This window comes from Muntiacus reevesi, chromosome 11, assembly GCF_963930625.1.
Source record: "Muntiacus reevesi chromosome 11, mMunRee1.1, whole genome shotgun sequence".
Classification (NCBI taxonomy): Eukaryota; Metazoa; Chordata; class Mammalia; order Artiodactyla; family Cervidae; genus Muntiacus; species Muntiacus reevesi.
In genome coordinates, this window is record NC_089259.1 from 14,738,789 (window position 1) to 14,766,450 (window position 27,662).

The window sequence follows — 27,662 nt, forward strand, 5'->3', positions numbered from 1 at the left end:
CAGTTTAATTTCTGTTGTTACCAAGAAGGCTGTACTTACTGTGAAACCTCATCTTCGTGTCATAAAGTTTTTATGGCATATTTATCTTCTCAAACGTTGAATTTCCTTTTAAGGGCTACCTAAAATGTATACATGCGTTCTCCATACAAAGTAGGTTAGAAGCAAGCGCTACTGATCAACAAGCGGGCAAAGAGCCAAGAGCCCCAGCTACTGGGGAGAGGAGCCTGTGAGCTAAAACCTGCTCCCTGAAGGTGATACCTGGTTCTTGATCATGTCAGCATTTGCTTCACAGACTGTGTTTCCATTCCTTTCTGGTCTTTCTCAGAAGTTTGTTCTCTCTCTTCTCTGTGATGTGTGGACAAACACCTGTGCATACAAGCGCGTGCACACACACACACACACACAGCAGCAGCCTCCTATCCACGACACAAACAAAGACATATCATCAGTTTTCTGGGGACAGTGGCGACACATTTCCTGTCCTCATTAGCAGACCTCCCTTGTGGATTCTTTCAGAGGAGAGAAGGTTCCTAATTTTCTGCCTTCCTGTAAATCCTTTTGCAGAAGGAAGGCCAAGAATATATGGACCAGGCCCAGGGCTGGTCTGGTTCTCTGCACACGATAGAGGATTCATACAGTGCCAAGAAAGCCGACCATTTCTTCCCAGGTGGCTCAGTGGTAAAGAGTCCACCTGCCAATGCAGGAGACACAGGTTTGATCCCTGGGTGGGGAAGATCCCTTTAGAGGAAAGGGCAACCCACACAAATATTCTTGCCTGGAAAATCCCATGAACAGAGGAGCCTGGCAGGCTACAGTCCATAGCATCACAGAAGAGTCAGCCACAACTGAGCAACTGAGCACACGTGTCTGAGTGCAGACTATTTGCTTCCTGCTGCGGAAGGGAATGCTAGCGTGAAAGGGGCCCGGGAGTCAAGTTTCATTATTCTGGCTGAAAATGTTCAGTGGTTGTCAAGAACACAGGGGAACATGAGAGTTCTGTCATTCCTTCTTTCTCGTTTTCTCTCATTCGTGTCATTGTCTTAGGGTAGCCCATCCCAATGGTTAGGCAGGCATCCCTCTGACTAGGTGCCCTGGCATCACTGCAGGGCCATCTGGAGCCCATGGGATGTCTTTGGCTCCCGACAGCTCATGTCACAGGTCTACACGCTGTCTCCTCACTGGGTATTTACCAGAATCTGCGCTCTACCTTCTCAGGTTCCCCGCGGGACCGGGGCAGCACGCAGCTCCGAGCTCTCCTGGCAGTAACACGTGGACACTTTATCCATTCAGCTTTTCCAGGCTCGAAAGGAACGTGTCCCAAAGTACTTACAAGCAACCAGAGCCTCACATGCTCTGCTCACTCTCTGGAGAACAACCTGGGACTGGCCAAGGTGGTTTCTGTTGTTGTTCAGTCACTAAGGTGTGTCTGACTCTGCAATCCCATGGACTGCAGCACACCGGGCTGTCCTGTCCTTCACTCTCTCTCAGAGTTTGCTCAAACTCGTGTCCATTGAATCAGTGATGCTATCAAACCATCTCATCCTCTGTTGCCTCCTTCTCCTCCTGCCCTCAATCGTTCCCTGCATCAGAGTTTTTTCCAGTGTGTTGGCTTTTCGAATCAGGTGGCCAAAGGATTGGAGCTTCAGATTCAAATCAGTCCTTCCAATGAATATTTAGGGTTGATTTCCTTTAGGATTGACTGGTCTGATCTCCCTGCTGTCCAAGGGACTCTCAAGAGTCTTCTCCAGCACCACAGTTCAAAAGCATCCATTCTTTGGTGCTCAGCCTTCTTTACGGTCCAGCTCGCACATCTGTACATGACTACTGGCAAAACCATAGCTTTCAGTATACAGACCTTTGTCAGCAAGTGATGTCTCTGCAAGAGGCCATCTGAAATAGTCCATATGTTGAACTTGGCTGGATGGGGTGGAGTCCCCAGAGATAGCATTACATAGGCTCCCATTCTGACTGTGAGGGAGTCACCGTGTCTGAACCTGGGAGCTATAGGGAACTCAGAGGGCAGCAGGGCCTTCACCCCAGGGACCCCCAAAGCCATAAGCCCAGAGGCATCTGGTCTCCTTAAAGCAAATGTGCAATTCACATGGATCTGAGTTCGGGGGTTTGGCTTGTTCTGCCTGGGGTCCTGCTCAGCCCGCAAAAGCAACACTAGCTCTGAAGCCCTGAAGAGGAACATTCAGAGTAATTTAGACACTAAAGGAGTGTTTGCTGGTTGTCCATTGATTTCCTACCGCTGCTCTGTTATCTGGGGAGCCAGAAGCGCTTTCTCCCCCAAAGCCCTCCCTCCATATAATTTGCCAACCTCAACAGGACAGCACCTGAACAAAATGCTCTTCCGCAGGAGGCTGTGTTAGTTCGTCATTTTCATCTCAGCATCCCTCTTCCTTTAGAGGTGCCCACAGCAATTCTCACTCCCTCCTGCCTCTCTAAAGAGTTTCCATTGCGCATTTCCTGATGTTACACATAGGTTTGTCTCTTGAAAAACACTGTTGCTCCACCCCAGAAATACAGCCCCGAAACTGTTGCATCTGATCCTTTTGTTATTCTTTTTTTGCATCCAGCCTTTTTTTTTTTTTTTTTTTTTTTCCTTCGCTGTTTGAATCAGAGGTCAAGGGTGTCTGATGCTGCAGTACAATAACCAGCAATCACTTATTGGACTAGCTCCCTGGGAGCTTTGCTCATTGAATTGCAAATGGCTGATCAAAAGCAGTAAATCTTTTCCAAGAACAAGGTCTGGTTTTGCCATGTTGGGCTTTGCCAAATATTTCAAAAAGTCTTTCTGGTCTAACCAAGGTGGGATGTTGGTATTTATCATTAGTCAAAGGCAGTGTTCTTAAACTATAGGTCATGATCCACTCCCTGCATGCTCAGAGACTTCAGTCGTGTCTGACTCTTTGCCTACAGTCCCTGCCAGGCTCCCCTGTCCATGGGATTTCATAAGTAAGAATACTGGAGTCCTGCAGGAGATCTTCCTGACCCGAGGGTTGAACCCTCATCTCTTGCATTGGCAGGTGAATTCTTTACAACTAAACCACCAGGGAAGCCCTATAATCCTCTAAGGGGATCTAAAATCAGTTGAGTAGCTTACAGTGGCAACCCACTTCAGTATTCTTGCCTGGAAAATCCCATGGACAGCAGACCCTGGCAGGCTAAAGTTCATGGAGTCACAGAAGAGTCAGACACAATTTAGTGACTAAACAGCAACATTTTACAACTAGCATCACAAAATAGAATTGGAATTCCCTGGTGGGCCATGGTTTTTATTCCACACTTCTATTGCAGAGGGCATGGGTCGACCCCTGGTCAGAGAACTAAGGTCTCTAAAGCCATGTTGTACGACCGAAAAAAAAAAAAAGAGAGAGAGAGAAAGAGAGAGAAAGAATTGAACTAAGTAGAATAAAATAAACGTATGAATACATCTTATGTAATATGTAATAAAAGTAGAGTTCTCTGGAAAATTTTTGTTCTAGTATATATTTTTACATACCTAGGTCTATAAATGTGTGTTCTGAAAAGTCAAAGTGAAAGTTGCTCAGTTGTGTCCAACTCTTTGCAACCCCATGGACTATACAGTCCATGAAATTATCTAGGCCAGGATACTGGAGTGGGTAGCCTTTCCCCTCTCCAGGGGATCTTCCCAACCCATGATTGAACCCAGATCTTCCACACTGCAGGCAAATTCTTTACCAGCTGAGCCACAAGGGAAGCCCAAGAATACTGGAGTGGGTAACCTATCCCTCCTCCAGCAGATCTTCCCGACCCAGGAATTGAACTGGTGTCTCCTGTATTGCAGGCGGATTCTTTACCAACTGAGCTATCAAGGAAGCCTGAGGTAGGACCTAAAATGTATTTCCTTTAAAAAAAAAAAAATTAATTAATTTATTTTATTTTTTACTTGACTGTGTCAGGTCTTCGTTGTAGCACTTGGAATCTTTGTTGGTGGTGTACAGACTCTCTCGTTGCAGTTCGAAAGCTTAGTTTCTCCCAGTCATGTGGGATCTTCGTTTCCCCACCAGGGATCAAATTAGCATCCCCTGCATTGCAAGGCAGATTCTCAGCCACTGAACCACCAGGGAAGTTCCCTATTTCTGGGTTTTTAAAATCTTTATTTTTATTGTGAAATATATAAAACTCCCAGCTACATATATACAATTCATATTTTTTTAATTTATTTTTTATTGAAGGAAAATTGCTTTACAGAATTTTGTTATTTTATGTCAAACCTCAACCTGAATCAGCCACAGGTATACATATATTCCCTCCCTTTTGAACCTCCCTCCTATCTCCCCATTCCACCCCTCTAGGTGGATACAGAGTTCCTGTTTGAGTTTCCTGAGCCATACAGTAAATTCCTGTCGGCTATCTATTTTACATACGATAATGTAAGTTTCCATGTTACTCTTTCCATACATCTCACCCTCTCCTCCCCTCTCCCCATGTCTACAAGTCTGTTCTCCCTGTTTCTCCATTGCTGCCCTGTAAATAAAATCTTCAGAGCCATTTTTCTAGATTCCATATATGTGCATTAGAATATATTTATCTTTCTTTTTCTGACTCGCTTCACTCTTTATAATAGGTTCTAGGTTCATCTACCTCATCAGAACTGATTCAAATGTGTTCCTTTTTATGGCTGAGTAATATTCCATTGTGTATATGTACCACAACTTCTTTATCCATTCATCTGTCGATGGACATCTAGGTAGCTTCCATGTTCTAGCTATTGCAAATAGTGCTGCAATGAACAATGGGATACTTGTGTCTTTTTTAACCCTGGTTTCCTCAGGAGTGGGGAATCCCTAGCAGTGGGATTGCTGGGTCATGTGGTGGTTTTATTCCTAGTTTTTTTTTTTTTTTAAGGAATCTCTCTACAGTCTTCTCTAATGGCTGTATTAATTTACATTCCCACCAACAGTGCAAGAGCATTACTTTTTCTCTACACCCTCTCCAGCATTTATTGTTTGTAGACTTTTTGATGATGGCCATTCTGACTGGTATGAGGTGATATCTCATTGTGGTTTTGATTTGCATTTCTCTAATAAGCGATGTTGGGCATCTTTTCATGTGTTTGTTAGCCATCTGTGTGTCTTCTTTGGCAAAATGTCTGTTTAGGTCTTTTTCCCACTTTTTGATTGGGTTGTTTGTTTTCCTGGTATTGAATTGTATGAGCTGCTTGTATATTTTGGAAATTAATCCTTTGCCAGTTGTTTCATTTGCTATTATTTTCTCCCATTCTGAGGGTTGTCTTTTCATCTTGCTTATAGTTTTCCTTTGCTGTGCAAAAGCTTTTAAGTTTAATCAGGTCCCACTTGTTTACTTTTGTTTTTATTTCCATTACTCTAGGAGGTGGGTTATAGAGGATCTTGCTTTGATTTATGTCATCGAGTGTTCTGTCTATGTTTTCCTCTAAGAGTTTTATAGTTTCTGTCTTGCATTTAGGTCTTTAATCCATTTTGAGTTTATCTTTGTGTATGGTGTTAGGAAGTGTTCTAATTTCTTTCTTTCACATGTAGCTGTCCAGTTTTCCCAGCACCGTTTATTGAAGAGGCTGTTTTTGCCCCATTGTATATTCTTGCCTCCTTTGTCAAAAATAACATACCCATAGGTGCATGGATTTATTTCTGGGCTTTCTGTCTGTTCCATTGGTCTATATTTCTGTTTTTGTGCCAGCACCCTACTGTCTTGATGACTGTAGCTTTGTAGTGTAATCTGAAGTCAGGAAGGCTGACTCCTCCAGCTCCATTCTTCTTTCTCAAGACTACTTTGGCTATTTGGGGTCTTTTGTTTCCATGTGAACTGTGAAAGTTTTTGCTCTAGTTCTGTGAAAAATGTTATTGGTAATTTGATAGGGATCACATTGAATCTGTAGATTACATTTGGTAGTATAGTCATTTTCACAATATTGATTCTTCCTACCCAGGAACATGGAATATCTCCCCATCTGTTTGTTATCTTTGATTTCTTTCATTAGTGTCTTATAATTTTCTGTGTACAATTCTTTTGCCTCCTTAGGTAAGTTTATTCCTAGATATTTAATTCTTTTTGTTACAATAGTGAATGGGATTGATTCCTTAATTTCTCTTTCTGATTTTTCATTGTTAGTATATAGAAATGCAAGTGATTTCTGTGTATTGATTTTGTTTCCTGCAACTTTACTAAATTCACTGATTAGCTCTAGTAATTTTCTGATACTATCTTTAGGGTTTTCTATGTACAGTATCATATCATCTGCAAACAGTGAGAGCTTTACTTCTTTTCCAATCTGGATTCCTTTTATTTCTTTTTCTTCTCCGATTGCTAAAGCCAGGACTTCCAGAACTATGTTGAATAATAGTGGGGAAAGTGGGCACCCTTGTCTTGATCCTGATCTTAGGGGGAATATTTTCAGTTTTTCACCAGTGAGAATAATGTTTGCTGTAGGCTTATTGTATACGGCTTTTACTATGTTGAGGTCGGATCCTTCTATACCCATTTTTTGAAGAGTTTTAATCATAAATGGGTGCTGAATTTTGTCAAAGGCTTTTTCTGCATCTATTGAGATTATCATGTGGTTTTTCTTTTTCAATTTGTTAATATGGTATGTCATATTGATTGATTTGGGTATATTGAAGAATCCTTGCATTCCTGGAATAAACCCAATTTGATCATGGGTGTATGAGTTTTTTGATGTGTTGCTGAACTCTGTTTGCTAAAATTTTATTGAGGAGTTTTGCACTGATGCTCATCAGTGATATTGGTCTGTAGTTTCCTTTTTTTGTGTTGTCCCTATCTGGTTTTGGTATCAAGGTGATGGAGGCCTTGTAGAATGACTTTTGAAGTGTTCCTTCCTCTGTAATTTTTTGAAAGAGTTTTGGAAGGATAGGCATTAACTCTTCTCTAAATGTTTGATAGAATTATCTTGTGCAGCCATCTGGTCCTGGACTTTTGTTTTTTGGGAGATTTTTTTTTTATCACAGCTTCAATTTCAGTGCTTGTAATTGGGTTGTTCATAATTTCTATTTCTTCCTGGTCCAGTCTTGGATGATTGAACTTTTCTAAGAATCTGTCAATTTCTTCCAGATTATCCGTTTTATTGCCATAGAGTTGTTCATAATAGTCTCTTATAATCTTTTGTATTTCTGCATTGTCTGTTATGACCTCTCCTTTCTGATTTCTAATTTTGTTGATTTGATTCTTCTCTGTTTTTTCTTGATGAGTCTAACCAAAGGCTTGTCAATTTTGTTTCTCTTCTCAAAGAACCAGCTTTTAGTTTTATTAATTTTACTATTGTTTCTTTAATTTCTTTTTCATTTATTTCTGCTCTGATCTTTAAGATTTCTTTTCTTCTACTAATTTTGGGGGTTTTTTGTTCTTCTTTTTCCAGTTGTTTTAGGTGTAAAGTTAGGTTGTCTATTCAATGTTTTTCTTATTTTTTGAGGTAAGATTGTATTGCTATAAGCTTCCCTCTTAGAACTGTTTCTGCTGCATCCCATAGGTTTTGAGTTGTCGTGTTTTCATCGTCATTTGTTTCTAGAATTTTTTTTATTTCCCTTTTGATTTCTTCAGTAACCTGTTGGTTATTTAGAAACGTATTGTTTAATCTCCATGTTTTTGTGTTTCTTACAGTTTTTTTCTTGTAATTGATATCTAGTCTCATAGCGTTGTGGTTGGAGAAGATGCTTGATATGATTTCAACTTTCTTAAATTTATTGAGATTTGATTTGTGACCCAAGATGTGGTCTATCCTGGAGAATGTTCCATGTGCACTTGAGAAGAAAGTGTATTCATCTACTTTTGGATGGAATGTCCTGAAGATAGCAATGAAATCCATCTCATCTACTGTATCATTTAAGATTTGTGTTTCCTTATTAATTTTCTGTTTTGATGATCTGTCCATTGGTGTGAGTGGGGTGTTAAGTCTCCTACTATTATTGTGTTACTGTCAATTTCTCCTTTTATGTCTGTTAGTGTTTGTCTTATGTATTGAGGTGCTCCTATGTTGGTTGCACAGATATTTACAATTACTATGTCTTTCTCTTGGATTGATACCTTTATCATTATCTAGTGTCCTTCCTTATCTCTTGTAATCTTCTTTATTTTAAGGTCTATTTTGTCTGATATGAGGATTCCTACTCAAGCTTTCTTTTGCTTCCCATTTGCATGGAATATATTTTTCCATCATCTCACTTTCAGTCTATGTGTGTCTTTGGGTCTGAAGTGGGTTTCTTGTAGACAGCATATATATAGGTCTTGTTTTTGTGTCCATTCAGCCAGTTTGTGTCTTTTGGTTGGAGCATATAATCCATTTACATTTAAACTAATTATTAATACATATGTTCCTATTGCCATTTTCTTAATTGTTTGGGGTTGAGTTTGTAGATCTTTCTCCTTCTCTTGTATTTCTTGACTATATAAGTCCCTTTAATATCCGTTGTTAAGCTGGTGTGGTGGTACTGAGTTCTCCTAATGTTTGCTTCTCAGAAAAGTTTTTTATTTCTCCATCAATTTTGAATGAGATCCTTGTCTGGTACAGTAATCTTGGTTGTAGATGTTTCCCTTTCAGTACTTTAAATATATCTTGTCATTCCCTTCTGGCCTGCAGAGTTTCTGCTGAAAGATCAGCCGTTAAATGTATGGGGTTTCCCTTGTATGTGACTTATTGCTTCTCCCTTGCTGCTTTTAATATTCTTTCTTTGTGTTTAATCTTTGTTAGTTTGATTAGTATGTGTCTTGGCATGTTTCTCCTTAGGTTTATCCTGTATGGGACTCTGCACCTCTTGGACTGGTTTGACTATTTTCTTTTCCATGTTGGGGAAATTTTCAACTGTAATCTCTTCAAAAATTTTCTGATACTCTTTCTTTCTCTCTTCTTCTGGGACCCCTATAATTCGAATGTTGGTGCATTTGATATTGTCCCAGAGGTCTCTGAGACTATCCTCAGTTCTTTTCATGCTTTTTACTTTATTCTGCTCTTCAGAAGTTATTTCCCCCACTTTATCTTCCAGGTCACTGATTCATTCTTCTGCTTCAGATATCTGCTATTGATTCCTCCAGAGTATTTTTAATTTCAGTAATTGTGCTGTTTGTCTCTATATGTTTATTCTTTAATTTTTCCAAGTCTTTGTTAATTGATTCTTGCATTTTCTCCATTTTGTTTTCAAGGTTTTTGATCATCTTTACTATCATTATTCTGAATTCTTTTTCAGGTCATTGTCTACTTCCTCTTCATTTATTTGAACTTCTGTGTTTCTAATTTGTTCCTTCATTTGTGTAGTATTTCTCTGCCTTTTCATTATTTAACTTACTGTGTTTGAGATCTCCTTTTCCCAGGCTTCATGGCTGTATTCTTTCCTCCTTTTGGTTTCTTCCCTCCTAAGGTTGGTTCAGTGGTTTGAGTAAGCTTCGTATAGGGTGAGATTTGTGCTGGGTTTTTGTTTGCTTGCTTGCTTGTTTGTTTTTCCTCTGATGTGCAAGGCTGAGTGAGGTGGTAATCCTGTCTGCTAATGATTTGGTTTGTATTTTTGTTTTATTTGTTGTTTAGATGAGGCCTCCTGCACAGGGTGCTACTGGTGGTTGTGTGATGCCAGGTCTTGTATTCAAGAGGTTTTCTTAGTGTGACTTCTCACTATTTGATTCTCCCTAGGGTTAGTTCGGAGAAGGCAATGGCAACCCACTCCAGTACACTTGCCTGGAGAATCCCATGGACGAAGGAGCCTGGTAGGCTGCAGTCCATGGGGCCACGAAGAGTCAGATTTGACTGAACGACTTCACTTTCACTTTTCACTTTCATGCATTGGAGATGGAAATGGCAACCCACTCCAGTGTTCTTGCCTGGGGAATCCCAGGGACGGCGGAGCCGGGTGGGCTGCCGTCTATGGGGTCGCACAGAGTCGGACACGACTGACATGACTTAGCAGCCGCAGCAGCAGGGTTAGTTCTCTGGTAGTCTAGGGTCTTGGAGTCTGTGCTCCCACTCCAAAGGCTCAGTGCTTGATCTAGTTGCATTCTTCTTTCTACATAGTGAGCTCCACATCCCCTCAGCACCTAGAGAATGTGAGGATTCTGCCGCCACAAATCCCCCTCCAGGGACCTTCCAGCCAGGCAGGAGAGACCACTCGCACCAGCACCTTTTTTTTTTTCTCTTTTCCTTTGTGCTTAGTTGCTAAGGTGGCACATGCAGAGGCTGCATATCTGGCACTTCAGACCCGAGTTCCTGGTATGAACCAGCTTGGCCGCACGTCACCTCAGGACGTGTGCAGAAGCGCCTAAAACACAATTCGTATTTTTTAAAGACTAAGCAAAATCCTGAATTCCCATCACTCTGATTAAGAACTAGGACAGACCGATATCTTCTAGAAAACATCTGAATGAGACTCCTCACTTCATTCCCCTCCCTGTTCCAAGAGGTAGCCCCTGTCCTGACTTTTATGATAGTTACCCCTTTGCTTTCTTTATGGCTTCACCACCCATGTATACATCAGGAAAAATAGAGTTTAGTTTGGTCTGTCTTTGATCTCTTCCTAACAGTTCTCCCGGATCTGCTTCCTTCACTCCGTGTTGTATTTGGGAGATTTATTCCCGTCAGTGGAGTTCATTTGTTTTCAGTGCTGCATGCTTTTCTTCCTATGATTGTATCATGATCCATGTTCTGTCCCAGGACTGGGGGACATGGAGATGGTTCCAGATTGGGTGTTAACAAACAGTGCTACTATGAACCTTTTCCTTCATTTCCTTGGCATGCTTGCAAAGGAGTTTCTCTGGCTGCACAAGAGACAGGTGCTGGGTTTGTGATTCTTGCATGTTCCACCTGGTGAGGTGCAGTTCAGTGCTTGTACCTGTTTTCCCCTAGCAGCTCACACGTGGTTTCATTCAAATATTTTTCTGACTGGATGTTGTGATTTTTAAGAGTTGGAAAGCATGTGCCTGAAGACTCCCAAGGTCAGGGGCGGGGAAAGGAGACATTGGGACGAATTGAGAGAGTAGCCTTGACATATACACACTACAGTGTGTGAAATAGCTAGTAGGAAGCTGCCGTATAGCACAGGGAGCTCAACTCAATGCTCTGTGATGCCTAGAGGGGTGGGGTGGGAGGCGGGAGGGAGGGAGGCACGAGAGAGGGGGTTTATGTATCCTTCTATCTGATCCACATTGTTGTCCAGCAGAACTAACACAACTTTGTAAAGCAGTTATACTCCAACTAAAAAGTAAATTAAAAAAATGAAGACCCCTAAGGTAATAATTAAAAAAAAAATAAAACTCAGGATTTTCCCATTGCCTGGTGGTGGTGTTGTGCTGTGTGTGTGTAGATGGGCTCGGAGGAAATTGGAGCCGCAGAAGGGATGCTTACCTTGATTGAGTGCTTGTATTCTGCCATGCGTGGAACTCAATGCTTTTCCGCTCTCCAAGTATCATCTCCTAGATTTTCACATCAGCCTTAGGAGATGTGATTGATCCCACTCCATAGGAGAACTGAGGTTCAGAGGAAATGGAGGACGTGCCCAAGGTCACGTGGGGAAATGCTGGAGCTGGAACTTGAACCCGAACCTGTCTGTCTCCAACGGTCCTCTTCCTAGTGCTTCAGGCTCTGCCCCTCTGCCTCACTGGCGTGTGACCTTGACCCACAGCTGTATAATTCACTCCAGTGAATTCCTCCCAATATGAGGGTGACCCAGAACACAGCCCCTAGGGATAAGTAGCATGAACAAGAGAGAAACTTGTTTTTAGCTGCTGAGTTGGGCAGCTGTTTTACTGCAGTAAACCTGGCCAGCCCTCGTGGATAAAAATATACAAGCACGTTCACAGGGTCTCCATTTTTGAGTGCCTGTTTGAATGCCTAGCACAGATGGAGGCTTTTCCCTTGCTGTGAGTCACTCTCCTGACTACCCAGGGGTGAATCATGGAAGGGAGACGTTTCATTATCAAGGTATTCTTAGAATGTTCTTAGGGTGTTCTCAAAGCTCTTAATAGTTCATGCAGTAATTAATATATTCTGACGGATTAGTAACTTACCAGCAAAATCCTCAATTTCTATAGCACCACTGTAGGCAGAAAACTCACAGTGTATAATTGACTTAATTAGTAGCTCAGAGTCACAACTAAGATCATTTATAAGGAAAATGGATAAGATGAGGCAACAAGAAGGACCAATCACTAAAGACTGAGAAAATATGTTATTTGTGGCAATGAAATGAAAGGGTTTCCACTTCACTGAGTGGGGCTCACATTCAAAGGGCCCTACAGGATAAGGACATTTATTCAGCGAGATACTCAGGAGAACCGCCATTGCCCTCACCTCTTCAATCCTACTTCATGCCAGGAGTGTGCCCAGAGGCCTCAGCTGCCAGAAAATATGACCTGAGGAGTCCTGATGGAGAAGCTAGAAGGCAGGCATGCATGGCCCTGACCCTTTATACCACATATGATGTATGTGTCCTATTCTAGATCATATCTTCTAAAGCTAAAGTATAGCTGATTTACAGTATTGTGTTAGTATCAGGTATAAGCAGAGAGATTCAGTTACGCATACATGTAGAGATTCTTTTTCGTATTCTTTTACATTGTAGGTTATTATAAGATATTGAATATGATTCCCTGTTTAATACAGTAGGACCTTGTTTATCTATTTTATATACAGTAACTTATATCTGCTAATCCCAAACTCCTAATTTATCCCTCTCCACCTTTCCCCTTTGGTAACCATAAATTTGTTTTCTATGTCTGAGTCTGCTTCTGTTTTGTAAATAAGTCCATTTGTATCATATTTTAGATTCCACATACAAGTGATAGCATATATTTATCTTTCTCTGATTTACTTCATTTATTTTTTTTTTAACTTCATTTAAAATGATTTCTAGGTTCATCTACATTGCTGCAAATGGCATTATTTCATTTTTTTATGACTGAGTAACATTCCATTGTGAATGTACGCATATGTACATATATATCATGTCTTCTTTATCCATTCTATATCATGAATTATATACTACATATATATGTTATGTATAGAGGTTTGATATAAGGAATTGGTTTACATGACTGGCAAGTCCAAAACCCAAAGGGCAGGACAGAGGCTGGGACCTGAGGCAGGATTTCTATGTTACAGTCTGGAGGCAAAATTTCTACTTCTCCAGGAAACCTAGGTCTTTGCTCTTAAGGCCTTCAACTCATTGAATGAGACCATCTTGGGCTGAATTATGTCCTCCCAGAATGTGTATGTGAAAATCTTAACCTCCAATGTGATATTTGGAGATAGGGTCCGTATGTGTGCATGTGTGTGTGTGCACGCTTATTCAATCATGAAATGAGGTCATAGAGTGGGGTCCTAAACCCCATGACTGGTCCTTATAAGGAGAGGAAGTGACACCAGGGAGGAGCACACAGAGGAAAAACCCAGGTGAGGACACAGAGAGAAGGTCTCCAGGTCAAGGAGAGAGGCCTCAGGAAAAAACCAGACCTAATAGCACCTTGGTCTTGGACTTGCAGCCCCCAGAACTGTGAGAAGTCACTGTCTGTTGTTTAAGCTATCCTCTCCCCCAGTCTATGATGCAATATTTTCTTATGGCAGCATAAGCAAATACAGGGGCCCACCTACATCTGGGAGTAATCTTTTATTTAAAAGCAGTCAATCCTAAAGGAAATTGACCCTGAATATTCTTTGGAAAAACTGGTGCTGAGGCTCCAATACTTTGGCCACTTGATGCAAAGAGCCGACTCATTGGAAAAGACCCTGATGCTGGGAAAGATTGAGGGCAGGTGGAGAAGGGGGCAACAGAGAGTGAGATGTTTGGATGGCATCATTGATTTCAATGGACATGAGTTTGAGCAAAGTCCAGGAGATACTGAAGGACAAGGAAGCCTGGGGTGCTGCAGTTCATGGGGTTGCAAGGAGTCAGACACGACTGATCAACTAGACAACAACAGCAATGAGGCTTCCCTGGCGGCTCAGTGGTGAAGAATTCGTCTGCCACTGCAGGAGATGTGGATTCAGTCCCTGGTCCAGGAAGATCCTACATGAGGCGGAAGTCTATTCATTTTGTTGCAAATGGCGTTATCTCATTCTTTTCAATGATTGAGTATTATTCCATTGTATATATGTATCACATCTTTATCCATTCGTCTGTTGATGGACATGCTTCCACATCTTGGCTATTGTAAATAGTACGACAATGAACACTGAGGTGCATGTATCATTTGGGGCCATGTTTTTCTCCACATTTTTGTCCAGGAGTGGAATTGCAGGATCATATGGTAGCTCTATTGTTAATTTTTTAAGGAAACTCCATACTCTCCTCCCCAGTGGCTATACCAAAGTTCATTCCCACCCTTTCTGGGGCCATTGAGCAGCCTCACACCTCTTTTAGCCCCCTTTGCTCCCAGAACAGCAGAAGCCATGCCCTGATGGCAGAGACCTGTCCCTGGGCCTCACATCAGAGCTTCCCGGGAAGTTTTTCTTCTTTTCAACTCCATGGTTGACATGCTTTTTTTTTTTTTTTTTCTGGTGATTGAGCTGGAAATGAAATTCCACAGGCTTGAAAAACTGTCAAGCAGAGTCTCATTGAAATTGCTTTTTTTTTTTTTTCATTTTTAATTTGAAGAAAACAAAAGCCCAAAACCCTGCAGTGGAAGAGTCATTAAATAATTGACTGCATATGCCATTCTAAGAGGTAATTCAATACACCCCATCAAGCCACCTTTACAACGGAACTTTTGGGAGGCCCTCACTAGAGCCCACCCAACAGGGGAAAAGCAGCTTTCTTGGGAGGAGGCGCTGTGTTCCCTGGACTGGGAGCCTGGGGAGCAGAAGCAGGCAGACACCCTCAAAGGGACTGCAGCCCTGACAGAAACCAACTACATCACAGACAAGGTTGTTTAAAACTTGGCAATTTCAGATCAATTTCCCTTCCGGGTAGAACATGAAAATACTTAGGAAAGCAAATGTGTTTAAAGGCAGCCTAAAGACTTACCAGGGTTGTGTGTGCCTCAGATCCTCATTCAAGGGGATCTGAAAGGTGGTTTGGAATCTTTGGGATTTAACAATTCTTCATTAGCTCATTGGCACTTCAAAATTTACAGCGCTTTTTTTCTCTTTGCTGAGTTCAGCTTAATTAAGGATGCCTTGGTTGTTATTAACAAATAAATCCCAGATGGACTTCTTTCTTAGTTTAATGCATTAATTGCATTTTTTTTTTCCAATCTGGAATAAAATCCTCAGGAAATCACTAGTGATGCTTTTTTTAAAAAAGCTGTAATAAAATACACATAACATGAAATTGATCATTGTGGCTGTTTTTTGTGTCTAATTTAGTGGCATTAAGTACATTCATGGTGTGCTTCTGGAGTCACTTTTGCACTTTTTCCTACCTTCATCCCCAGCAGTCTGGACTCACTAGAAGTGGCAGAGCAAGATTTTGATGATTAATTGCTATTTCTGCTAGTCCCATTGCAACTCTCTTGGAATATTGTGCCTTTATCCTGTGAGGGTCTCGCCTCCATTTGAACAGTTTTTGTTTAGTTGCTAAGTCATGTCTGACCCCATGGACTGCAGCCTGCCAGGCTCTAACTACTTTCAATCAAATGCTTTCACCTTAGCCAAACACCCACAGAATTGAGGAATGGCATCTCCCTCTGATTCTAATTCGTGGTCACACTTCTTCACACAAAGGCTACAAAGAAAAGGAAAAGTTACAAGTGGAAGGAACCAATGTTTTTTGGGTAGCTCTGTGCTGCTTGTGCTAAGCCAGGTCCAGATGTCACCCCATTCGCTGTTTACAAGCATCCTCCACCCTACTAGTTTCATTTAACAGATGAAGACGCTGTGGCTCAGAGAGGTGAAGGAACAAGGTCACACAGCTGGGATTGAACTCCATGTTCAAATGAATCACAAATCCAATATGGTCTGTGGTATAAGAGAAATGGAACCCAGAAAGGCAGGAAGATTCTAGGAGGGTGATGGGGAAGGTGAATAAATGAGCAGGAGAGTAACAGGAGAACACGCCTATCACCCTTTCCAGGAGGAGTCAACACCATTGACCTCTGCTCTCAACAGCACTCACAGGGTCCCTGGCTAGCTGGGCCTCATATGGAGAGACCTCCCAGTAAGGGCTTCCGGGCCATGCTCATCCCAGCTGGGAGTCTGATTACAGACATTTCAGAGTATTTTGATCACTTGCATTCTCCTGCACATAGGGTCACTCAGAGCTGCAGGCAGAATTTCTGACTCTGCCTTCAAATTAAAACGCCAACTATTTGTCAAGATGGATTTTCTTAACCAACTGTCTCTGGTGTTGGAATGTCTCTGGTTGAAAATGCCCCTGGAGAGTTACCATGGCAACACCTGTCTGCAGAATGGCGGGAAGGAATCCTTAAAAGAGATTCCAAATTGCTGTGGCCACTTCCAGCCACAGACACGCACTGGGTTTTGCTCTGGGGGTATCTATCTGATGACTCTGGCCCGGGGATGAAAGACCAAGAGGAAAACTCCAAGGTCCCAAAGATGTGTATGAAGCATCTCCCCAGCCTCAGGAGCAGGCTCACAGCGTCTTTATCAGGCTGTGCTGATTTTCTTCCGTCCTCCCTCCGTCTTCAGGGCTCAAGGTCAAACAGTTAAAAGCAGATTTATTTCGAACAGGAAAGGACTGAATGCAAGTTAAGGAAAGGACAGCTGGCTCAATAAAGGTGGATAAAAGAAGATAGAAACAGTTGAAGATTTGAAAACTGGAATTGGGTTTTGATAAAGGATTAAGATAATTTCCAAAACAGGTCAGTGATTTTTTTTTTCTTTCTTTTCCTTTCTTTCTCTCTTTCTTTCTTCCTCCTTCCCTGCCTCCCTCACTCTCTCCCTCCCCCCTTTCCTTCCCTCCCTTCCTTCTTTCATTCTTTCCTTGGAAATGGAATAGAAATGTAAACAATCCAGAGATTTGAACTGTAGAGTCTGACATAAGCAAGTTTTACAGTTATATGAACTCCCTTGCTAATATTTAATTAGTGCTAGGATCTTCCTAAAGATGGCAAACAGCATACTTCAGTATTTAAAAGCTATACAAACTCAGTTGCATATGAGTATAGGGTTTTGTGGGTGTGTGTAGAAAAGATCTATAAATGTTATAGAGAGTGAAAGCCACTCAGTCGTGTCCAACTCTTTGCGACCCCATATAGTCCATGGAATTCTCCAGGCCAGAATACTGGAGTGGGCAGCCTTTCCCTTCTCCAGGGGATCTTCCCAACCCAGGGATCAAACCCAGGTCTCCCACATTGCAGAACGATTCTTTACCAGCTGAGCCACCAGGGAAGGCCAAGAATACTGGAGTGGGTAGCCTATCACTTCTCCAGCAGATCTTCCTGACCCAGGAATTGAACTGCGGTCTCCTGCATTGCAGGAGGATTCTTTACCCACTGAGCTATCAGGGAACCCTAATGTTATAGAAGCATCAGCCATTTCTAAGCCCTCTTGTTTGTTAAATCTGGTCACAATATTATTTTCATTGGCTAGACCACCCAGGAGGACTCCAGAAGAGTCCAGCTGACTCCTTCTCCCATCCTTTTTTCCTGATCCCACCCACCATCACAGTCTGACCCCAGAGTAGGGACCATGTGGACACCCTACAAGAAGGGTCTCAAAAGCACATGACCAAAAACCCCCAGACACTTGGAAAACTCAAAAGAATGCTTCATTCACTTTTGTCCTAGGTTGTATTGTTCGTTTCCATACCAAGGGACCACAAACCAGGTGGCATAAAAAGGAACAGGAGTTCGAGGACTTACCTGGTGGTCCAGTGGCTAAGACTCCACACTCCCGATGCAGGGGACCTGGGTTTGATCCCTGGTCAGGGATCTAGATCTCACATGCGGCAACAATGATTGAAGAGCCCATGTGCTGCAACTAAGACCCAGCACAGTCAAATAAGTAAATATTTTTTTAAAAAGAAAATGAAATAAAGGAACAGGTATTTATTCACTCACAGTTCTTGGAGCCAGAAGTCCAAAATCCAGGTGTCAGTAGGACTGATTCCTTCTGGAGTTCATGAGAGAGAATCCTTTTCATGCCCCTCCCCTGGCTTCTGGTGGTTGCCCAAGTTCCCTGGTGTCCCTTTGCTTATAGACGCATTTCTCCAATCCCTGACCCCACCTTCACGTGGCCTTCTCCCTGTGTGTGTTGATGACTCTTGTTTTCTTATAGGGACTCCAGTCATGATGGATTAGGGCGGCTCTAATCCAGATGGCCTCCCCCTAATTTGATTTCATTTACAGAGATCCTACTTCCAAATAGGTCATGTGCACAGGTGGGAGGCTTCCCAGATGGCGTTAGTAGTAAAGAACTCGCCTGCCAATGCTGGAGACGTAAGAGGCACAGGTTTGAACCCCGCATCCGGAAGATCCTCTGGAGGAAGGCATGGCAACCCTCTCTAGTGTTATTGCTTGGAGAATCCCATGGGCAGAGAAGCCTGGTGGGCTACAGTGTGTGGGGTCACAAAGAGTTGAACACAAGTGAACTGACTCAGCACACACACACAGGTGGGGGAAAGTGAAACAAAAGCTGCTCAGTCGTGTCTGACTCTGCGACCCCGTGGTCTCTACAGTCCAAAATTCTCCAGGCCAGAATACTGGAGTGGGTAGCCTTTCCCTTCTCCAGGGGATCTTCCCAACACAGGGATCAAACCCAGGTCTCCTGCATTGTAGGTGGATTCTTTACCAGCTGAGCTTTCAGGGAAGCCCCACATGTGGGAGAGGGAAGGTTACAGCTTCTGCCTGTCTTTTGGGGAGGCACAGTTCAACCTGCAACAGCTGGGTTCCTCCTGAAACAGACCCCGGGACAAAGTAGTGAATGCAAATATTTAGTTTCTTTGGGAGATGATCTCAGGAAGTGCTGAAGCAGGTGGAGAAGTGAGGAAGGGAAGGGAGGCAGACAGGACATGAATGAGCAGGACGCTCTTGGGGGCAGATGGGGCCTAATCCTGGTGGGGGCCCCAGCGGACCATGCAGACTGTCCTGCTGGAGGAGGTTTGGGTGTGTACGCTGTAACCTCCTCTGTAGGGCCTCGGGCTGCTGGGGCAGCGCCTCCCAGCATGTCCATTTCCTGGGAAAGCCCTCAGGCAGACCCGTGGCCATGGCAGGGGGAGGTGGCTGCCTGCAGGAACCCCAAGGCCTGGAGACAGTGCCAGCAGCTTCTGCTCTGACCTCACGTAGTGGGTCTTCCTCTCACATTGAGAATAAGGGATTTCTATTGTCAATCACTGCCGTTCCTTTTTGAACATTGGCAGGTAACCACTATCTGACAGATTATGAGTGAAAAGGATATTTTACTCCAAAATCACTTCCTTTAGCTATTGTCCAATGACAAATCATTCTAAAGATTTTCAAATTGATAACTGCATTATCTTAGCTTGAAAAAACCTTTTCCTTGGGATATATTTTTTCATCTTCCTAAAAGTTTGATTTGCAGGCCTGTGCCTTCCCTGCCCCAGTCTGTGCCCATCTGGTAAATTCCTGTGGGCATGCTAAGTCACTTCAGGTGTGCCTAATTCTCTGTGACTCTATGGACCATAGTCCGCCAGGCTCCTCTGTCCATGGGATTCTCCCGCAAGAATACTGGAGTGGGTTGCCATACCCTCCGCCAGGGGATCTTCCCAACTCAGGGATTGAACCCGCATCTCCTGCATTGCAGGCAGATTCTTTACCGCTGAGCCACAGGGGAAGCCTAGTAAATCCCTCTCCAACCTTTAAGACTGAATCACATCTCTCCATCGACGATGAGCTCCTGCCAGTTATCCTGTGGTGCTGAGCACAGTGCCCTATAGGAGGACATTATGCCATAAATGTTTGCTGAATGGGTGAATTATGAATGAGTGAATGAAAGAATGTATGAATGAATGAATGTGGGATCATTGGTTATTTCAAGCTCTCCCTACCACACAATTGGGAAGTGGCACCCTAACAGCAAAACTGTAAATTCATTATTCTTCCCAGTGTGCTGTAACCCAGGACACTTTATATTCACACAAACACCTTGAAAATAGCTACTGACAGTCTGTTCAGATGTCACTGACAAGGCCCACATGTGACCGGTTTTTCTTCCTCAATTAGATTGCTCTTTGATGTGCAGCCACGTGACTCTTCTCCCGGGGCTGGCTGTATCCTCTTCACAGCCTTTCCTCTTGGGCTTACGGTCAGCCTGCTGTCCTCCCTCCAAGGAGCCAGCTCCAGTCCACCATCCCACAGCAGGCCTGTCCCTTTGTCACTCTGGTGTCCCGGTATGTCACTGTTCCACTCTTGAGACAGGGCTACCGCTGCTCCTTGGTGCAGACATGGACCAATGCAAAGTTTTTATCTAACCTCAGAACTTTTGATTTCTTTCTCTGGATTTCTGTAGGAGCTGAGGAACACCTGAAACACTGGCCAATTGTCCTTCAATCAGTTACTCACTTTGCCGTCATGAATTCATCGACGATTCCATGAAACCCAGAGCTGCTACCAGGACAGTTCTAGGACAGCCGTCATCCTCAGCTTCCTCTTCACTGTTACTGCCCATCTTGTCATCACTGTCAGCATCCATCTGTCAAGCACTGAACAGTGTGAGCTGAAGATTTCCTTGAAGCTGGAGGTGAGGTAACAGAACCCTTAAAGCTTCTATCTTAAGTGCTATTACATTGGCATATTTTTTTTTTCACAACCATGTTTGAACATCCATCCAACTATTTAATAAATACTTATGGCAGGGCCATTACACTGAGAATACAATGGTTTAAAAGACCCACTTCCCCACAAATATTCATAGCTGTGTTAGTCGTCATAGCTGAAACAATTAAACAGACGAAACACTGAAAGAATCTTTACTTGAAACATTGAGAATAATGTTTGAAACAACTAAAATATCTTCAACAAATGAATGGATAAACAAAATGTGGTATATATAATAGAATATTTCTCAGCTATAAAAAGAAATAAAGCGCTGATACCTGCTACAACATGGATGAACCTTGAAACCTTATGCTAAATGAAAGAAGCCAGACACAAAAGGCCACCTGTTATATGACTGCATTTAAAGGAAATATCCAGAATAGGTAGACCTACTATAGCGATGGAATGCAGATTGGTTGTTGCTGGGGGCTGGGGGAGGGGGTACAGAGTGTGACTGCTTGATGAGTTCAGGATTTCCTTTCAGAATATGAAAATATTTTAAAACTAGATACAGGAGGTGGTTGCACACAGATGTGAAAGTATTTATTGCCACTGAATTGTATGCTTTAAGTGGCTAATTTTATGTTATGTGCATTTTGTCTCAATTTAAAAAAATGTTTTTTAAAGACCTGGCTCCTATTCCTCACAGTCCATGAGTTCCAGTTTCATGTATAGGCCCCAGAGAATCTGTGAAGGGGGAGAGACCACAGTCTGGTGTGGAGGCAATCATTGCCATCACTGAGACCTTTAAAGGAGAAAAGGACTTGGAAGCCATCAGAGGACAAAGGCTAGGATGGGATTAGCAGGGAAGCTAGGCCCTGTGGCTCTGTGGTGTTCTTGGTTTGGTCCTTAATTAACAGAGTAGCCTTGTTTTCTTTCGTTTTGTTTTAGCACTATTTGGCAGCCACTGGGCAAGTTGGTGGAGGAAGAGGCGATATAAGGATGAAGGAGATGAAGACTCAGCCCACTGTCCAACCTATCCACTAGCTTGCATCCTAACAGGGGAAGAGACCTGCCCACAGATAGTGAGAAATGGGGTAGGATAAATAATAAATGCTGTGGGAGGGTCACATGGACCTCTCTGGTATAAGCCCCGGAGGAGGAGGGAGATAGACTTTACCCAAGAGAAGGAGTTGCTTTCTACCCCATGGGGCTGAGGGCAAGTGCCGAGGGCTTAAGAGAACTCCATGCTCCAGGCTCTGCCCTGCAAGTTTATGTTCCCATCAGTAAAGGAGGCCAATTGGGTGAGTGGCAGATTGTTTCCCAGTTAGATCAGCAACGCAAGGGAATTAAGGAAGTTTCCCCAGTGCTGGCTGGTTCTGATTCTCTCCTCAAGAGATGCTCACTTGACTTTCCATTTCCCCTGGGTTCTCCACTGGCAGCAGGAGGCATTAAGGGGCAGGGGACCTCCTCTCTGGGATTTTGCTCTGCTAGAGAGAGTGCTCTGGGCTTGGCCTGTAGTATCTTTCACAGTCATCCTTTGAAACAGGGATTATGAACACTTCTTTATGTATTTATTTTTTAAATGCTTATTTATATTTATCTGGCTGCACCAGGTCTTAGTTAGGCTTCCCAGGTAGTGTTAGTGGTAAAGAACCTGCCTGCCAATGCAGGAGACATAAGAGAAGCAGGTTCGACTCCTGGGTCAGGAAGATCCCCTGGAGGAGGACATGGCAACCCACTCTAGTATTCTTGCCTGGAGAATCCCATGGACAGAGGATCCTGGCAGGCTGTAGTCCATAGGATCGCAAAGAGTCAGACACGACTGAAGTGACTTAGCAGGCATGCGTTGGGTCTTAGTTGCAGTACGCAGACTCCTTAGTTGCGGCATGTGGGACCAAGTTCCCTGACCAGGGATGGAACCCAGGCCGCCCGCATTGGGAGTGTGGACTCTCAGCCACTGGACCACTGGGGAGGCCCTAAATGTTCCTTTTTTGCAGATGAGGTTCAGAAAGATGAAATGATTTGCCAAAATCAGACAGCCAATAAATGATGGGATCAGGATGTGAGCTGGTGTGATGTCACAGGCTCTGTTCTGTGTACCCCCAGTCCTTTTTGGCTAACAGTCTGTGCCATAGGGCATCAACCTTCATTAAGACAAGTTCTCCAACTGGAAACATTAAAGGAAAAAGTAACTCAAGGGTGAAAAATGTTGACAAGCTATTGCTGGACCTATACCACTGAACCTTCCGAGGGTAGCCGTGCTTCAGCTGGGCAGGCTCCATCAGGCAGGGACCTCCCTGGCTCCCCTGGGCATCAGTGGCCTTGACCACTGTCAAGAGTCATGTCCTCAGCACAGAGCTGAGACCTGCGAGGTTTCTGATGAAGAAAGAACAAAGTGCCTGGAAACTTGAGTTGCACTCTGTCACAGTGAAAAGGCCAGAATTGGCATTTTAAAAATTCATTGTCTTCTAATAATAAAACGGTGTTGACAGAGAGCTGCGCTTCTGAGAGCATCAGGCTTGTGCAAACATCGCTTCTGGAATGTTCACAACACAGGCTCAGGGAAGTGAGAAGGTGACTCTGCCTGGGGTCTCTGCAGTTAAAAGAAACAGGCCCAGAGGACAAGCGTCCTGCTCCAGGCGGGCAGAAAGCGGCCAGAGGGAGGTGATGTGCGTTCCAAGAACAAATACTTGCGGAGCACCCATGCGTGCCAAGTGCTGTCACAGACATACATGCATTGCCCTGTGGAGCATCTGCCTCCTATGTCCTGTGCTCAATTCCTTATTCTTGAATGCAAAAGCCATGGAGGCAGAAGAAGCTGGTTCTTAGAGAGCCAGGGGGAAGAAGTCCTCCTTGGTCGCTCATCCTCATCTTGCACTCACCCTCTTTATGTCAGGCTCTGAACCTTGGCACCTCTGCAGCCAGCCCAGCTGGCAGGGGCCCTGCTTATCCTTCTGACCTTACCCCAGAGACCCCCTGCTCTATGAAACAATGAGCAACCCTCTGGACAGAGGAGCCTGGCAGGCTACAGTCCAGAGGGTCACAAAGAGTTGAAGCGACTTAGCATGGAGGCACACAAACAGCCCGGCTGGCAGGAGCCCCACCACACTGTTGTGTGGAACCCGTGAGCTTGGAGAAGGGCCTGGTCCTGGTACCTTCCTTTCTCCTTCAGATCTGGTCCCCGTGGAAGAGCTGGTTTGCCTGTCTGCCCACAGCCTGGGGCGAGCTCCCTGGGCACACACGCTCCACCTTTGCTGGAGGTGGGAGGTGGCAGGAGACCAACTCTCCAGGGATGGGTTGAATAGTGGTGGGCAGTAGTAAAAGACAGCATACCTAAGCCAAAAATCCTCTAGTCTGGCCTTTTCCAGTAATAAAGCTGATATTTTCATCTTCTCCTGTCAGATTCTTGAATGTATCCCTCCATTGGTTCTGAGCTCAGAGGATGGAAACTGAAGTGTAATTTCTTTCTTTCTTAGAATCCTCCTGGGGTCTTTCTTCTCCCCTAGTACACTCGCTGCCTGGCATATAGTGGTGGTGATTTAGTTGCTAAGCCTTGTTTAATTCTTGCGACCGCATGGACTGTAGCCTGCCAGGCTCCTCTGTCCATGCGATTTCCCAGTCAAGAATACTGGAGTGGGTTGCCATTCCCTTCTCTAGGGCATCTTCCTGACCCAGGGATCAAACCAGGATCTTCTGCACTGCAGGCAGATTCTTTACCATCTGAGTCACCAGTGCCCAGCATATAGCAGGTGCTCTCTATTTGTTGAAGAATGAAGTAGTCAAAGATGTTAAGATGGAGGCTGACGCTTTTCCTTCCTTACTGTAGAAATAATCAAAAGCCATTGTCATGGGTCACTTAGTAATTGTGCTTTGGTTGGGAAGGGTCAGGTGAATCAACCTTAATTTGATTGGCTGAAGGTCTCCTATTTTTGAGGAAATTATGCCTGAAATGGAACTAGCCTCAGCCGGAAATGCCCAAGGCAAAACCCCTAGTAGTGTATTAGTCGCTCAGTTGTGTCTGACTCTTTGCAACCTCATGGACTATAGCCCGGCAGACTCCTCTGTCCACAGGTTTCTCCAGACAAGAATACTGGAGTGAGTTGCCCTTTCCTTCTCCAAAGGAGGATCTTCCCGACCCAGGGATCAAACCTGGGTCTCCTGCATTGCAGGCAAATTCTTTACCACCTGAGATCTCTATTGAGAATAAAAGCAATAGGAATTTGATAAAGTTTAATTCTTTTGCAAAGGTCTGTCTAGTCAGAGCTGTGATTTTTCCACTAGTCATGTGTGGATGTGAGAGTTGGACTATAAAGAAAGCTGATTGCCAAAGCTTTGATGCTTTTGAACTGTGGTGTTGGAGAAGACTCTTGAGAGTCCCTTGGACTGCAAGGAGATCCAACCAGTCCATCCTAAAAGGAAATCAGTCCTTTTTTTTCCATTTTAATATTTCACTTTTATTTTCTCTCAGTAGCATTTCTTTTCTTTTTTTTTTCATTTATTTTTATTAGTTGAAGGCTAATTTCTTAAAAAAAAAAAAGGAAATCAGTCCTGAATATTCATTGGAAGGACTGATGCTGAAGCTGAAACTCCAATACTTTGGCCACCTGATGTGAAGAGCTGACTCATTAGAAAAGACCCTGATGCTGCGAAAGATTGAAGGCAGGAGAAGGGGATGACAGAGGATGAAATGGTTGGATGGCACCACCGACTCAATGGACATGACTTTGAGCAAACTCTGAGAGTTGATGGTGGACAAGGAAGCCTGGTGTGCTGCAGTCCATGGGGCCGCAAAGAGTCGGACACGACTGAGCAACTGAACAGAACTGAATTCTTTTGCAGGGATGGAAGTACCTGCCCAGGTTTTTGTTTCAAGAGCCTTCAGCTGTCTAAACACTCAGCTCCGCCAAGCCTCGCTCTGCATACAGACTGCGGCCGGACTTCAGAGGCTCAAGCATCCTGCTTTCATCTTCCCATTGGCAGAGCTCCTTGTTTCCAACCCTGACTGGAAGGAGATGAGGAACCCCACGGCAGAGGGCAGGTGAGGGTTGGAAGAATTCAGGTGTATGTTTTTTAAAAAAACAATTTATTTACCTTTGGCAGTGCTGGGTCTTTGTTGCTGTGTGTGGGTTTTCTCTAGTTGCATCGAGCGGGGGCTGCTCTCTAGCTGTGTGCAGGCTTCTCATTGCCGTGTCTTCCCTTGTTGTGGAGCAGAGGCCCTAGGGCGCCCCGGCTTCAGGAGCTGTAGCATATGGGCTCAGTAGTTGCAGCTCCCGGCCTCTAGAGCACAGGCTCAATAGTTGTGGTGCACGGACTTAGTTGCTCCATGGCACTCCGGATCTTCCCGGATCAGGGAGAGAACCTCGTCTTCCTACATTGCAAGGCAGATTCCTTACCACTGAACCACTAGAGAAGCCCTGAAGTGTACATTTTAAGGTTGCTGAGGTGGTCATTTAGGCTATAGTCTTAATGCCAATCCCAGGGAGTGACATGGTGAAAAATAATTTTTTTAAAAAGTGTAAAACTGAAAATAAAGAGGGGGACACAAGAGAGCTCTCAAGACATCCATCTATGGGGTGGAGGGGGAGAATGTAGAACGTCCCCCAAGAAAGCAAGTAGAAAGGAACATGAAGTTAAAGATCGGTGGACAGAATAAGCACCCCCTAATCTTTCTGTTGCTTTTGAACTGTGGTGTTGGAGAAGACTCTTGAGAGTCCCTTGGACTGCAAGGAGATTCAACTAGTCCATCCTAAAGGAGATCAACCTTGGGTGTTCATTGGAAGGACTGATGCTGAAACTGAAACTCCAATACTTTGGCCACCTCATGCGAAGATCTGACTCATTGGAAAAGACCCTGATGCTGCGAGGGATTGGGGGCAGGAGGAGAAGGGGACGGCAGAGGACGAGATGGCTGGATGGCATCACCGACGCAATGGACGTGAGTTTGAGTAAACTCTGGGAGTTGGTGATGGACAGGGAGGCCTGGCGTGCTGTAGTTCATGGGGTCTCAAAGAGTCGGACACGACTGAGCGGCAGAACTGAATTGAATCTTTCCATATTTCTGTTGTCTTGGTGCTGAAGTAGGATTGGCTCCTAAGTTTTAAGTCTTTCAGGCCACACAAAGGATGTTTGTCTTTCGCCTGTCTTTTTCTGTGTGTGGTGTGGGGGTGATGGTGGGGGATGGGAAATGAAGCCCTAGTCACACGGGAGAGGAAACCCAGGAGGCCTGGGTTTCCCACCAGTGCAGATGTGCCCAGGTTGGGAACAGGAGGGAGCAGGTCTGCTTGATTAAAAAAGAAAAACCCACAGGGGGCCTTCTGATTAAACACAGGTCCCAAGGACCCACTGTATTGCACAGGGAAGGCTGTCAATATTATCTAACAACCTAAATGGGAAAAGAATTTGAAAAAGAATAGACACGTGTATATGTATAACTGAATGACTTTGCTGTCCAACCAGAAACTATCACAACATCGTTAATCAGCTATACTCCAATATAAATTTTGTAAAAAATGCAGGCCCCATCAGGACCCCCTCTTCTTTTCATTGCAACTCAGTTTGGTGAGATGGGGTAACTTGCCAAATGAAAAGAAAATCACCTCTTATCTCAGAAGTTGCTATGCCAATTAAATACACTAATATTATGTGCCACGGCCTATTTCATCACCTTGTGGTAGGTCCAGAAATCCCATGCCTGGGAAGCTTCCCTCTAGTGCAGCTCTTTGGGAATGAACCATTCAGGTTGCTCCCTAGGACTCTGGGAGGCAAGGCCCTTCTGGGAGGGGCCGAAAATGAGGTCAAGCATGACTTGATAGGATACTTAGGCCGCTTAGCCTGATCAGTTGTGTCCTACTCTGCGACGGCATGGACTGTAGCCCTCCAGGCTCCTCTGTCCATGGACTTTTTCCAGGCAAGAAATACTGGAGTGGGTAGCGAATTCCTGCTCCAGGGGATCTGTCTAACCCTGCAGAATTGAACCTGTGTCTCTTGCGTCTCCTGCATTGGCAGGTGGATTCTTTACCACTGAGTCACCTGAGAAGCCTGAGGATGCTGAA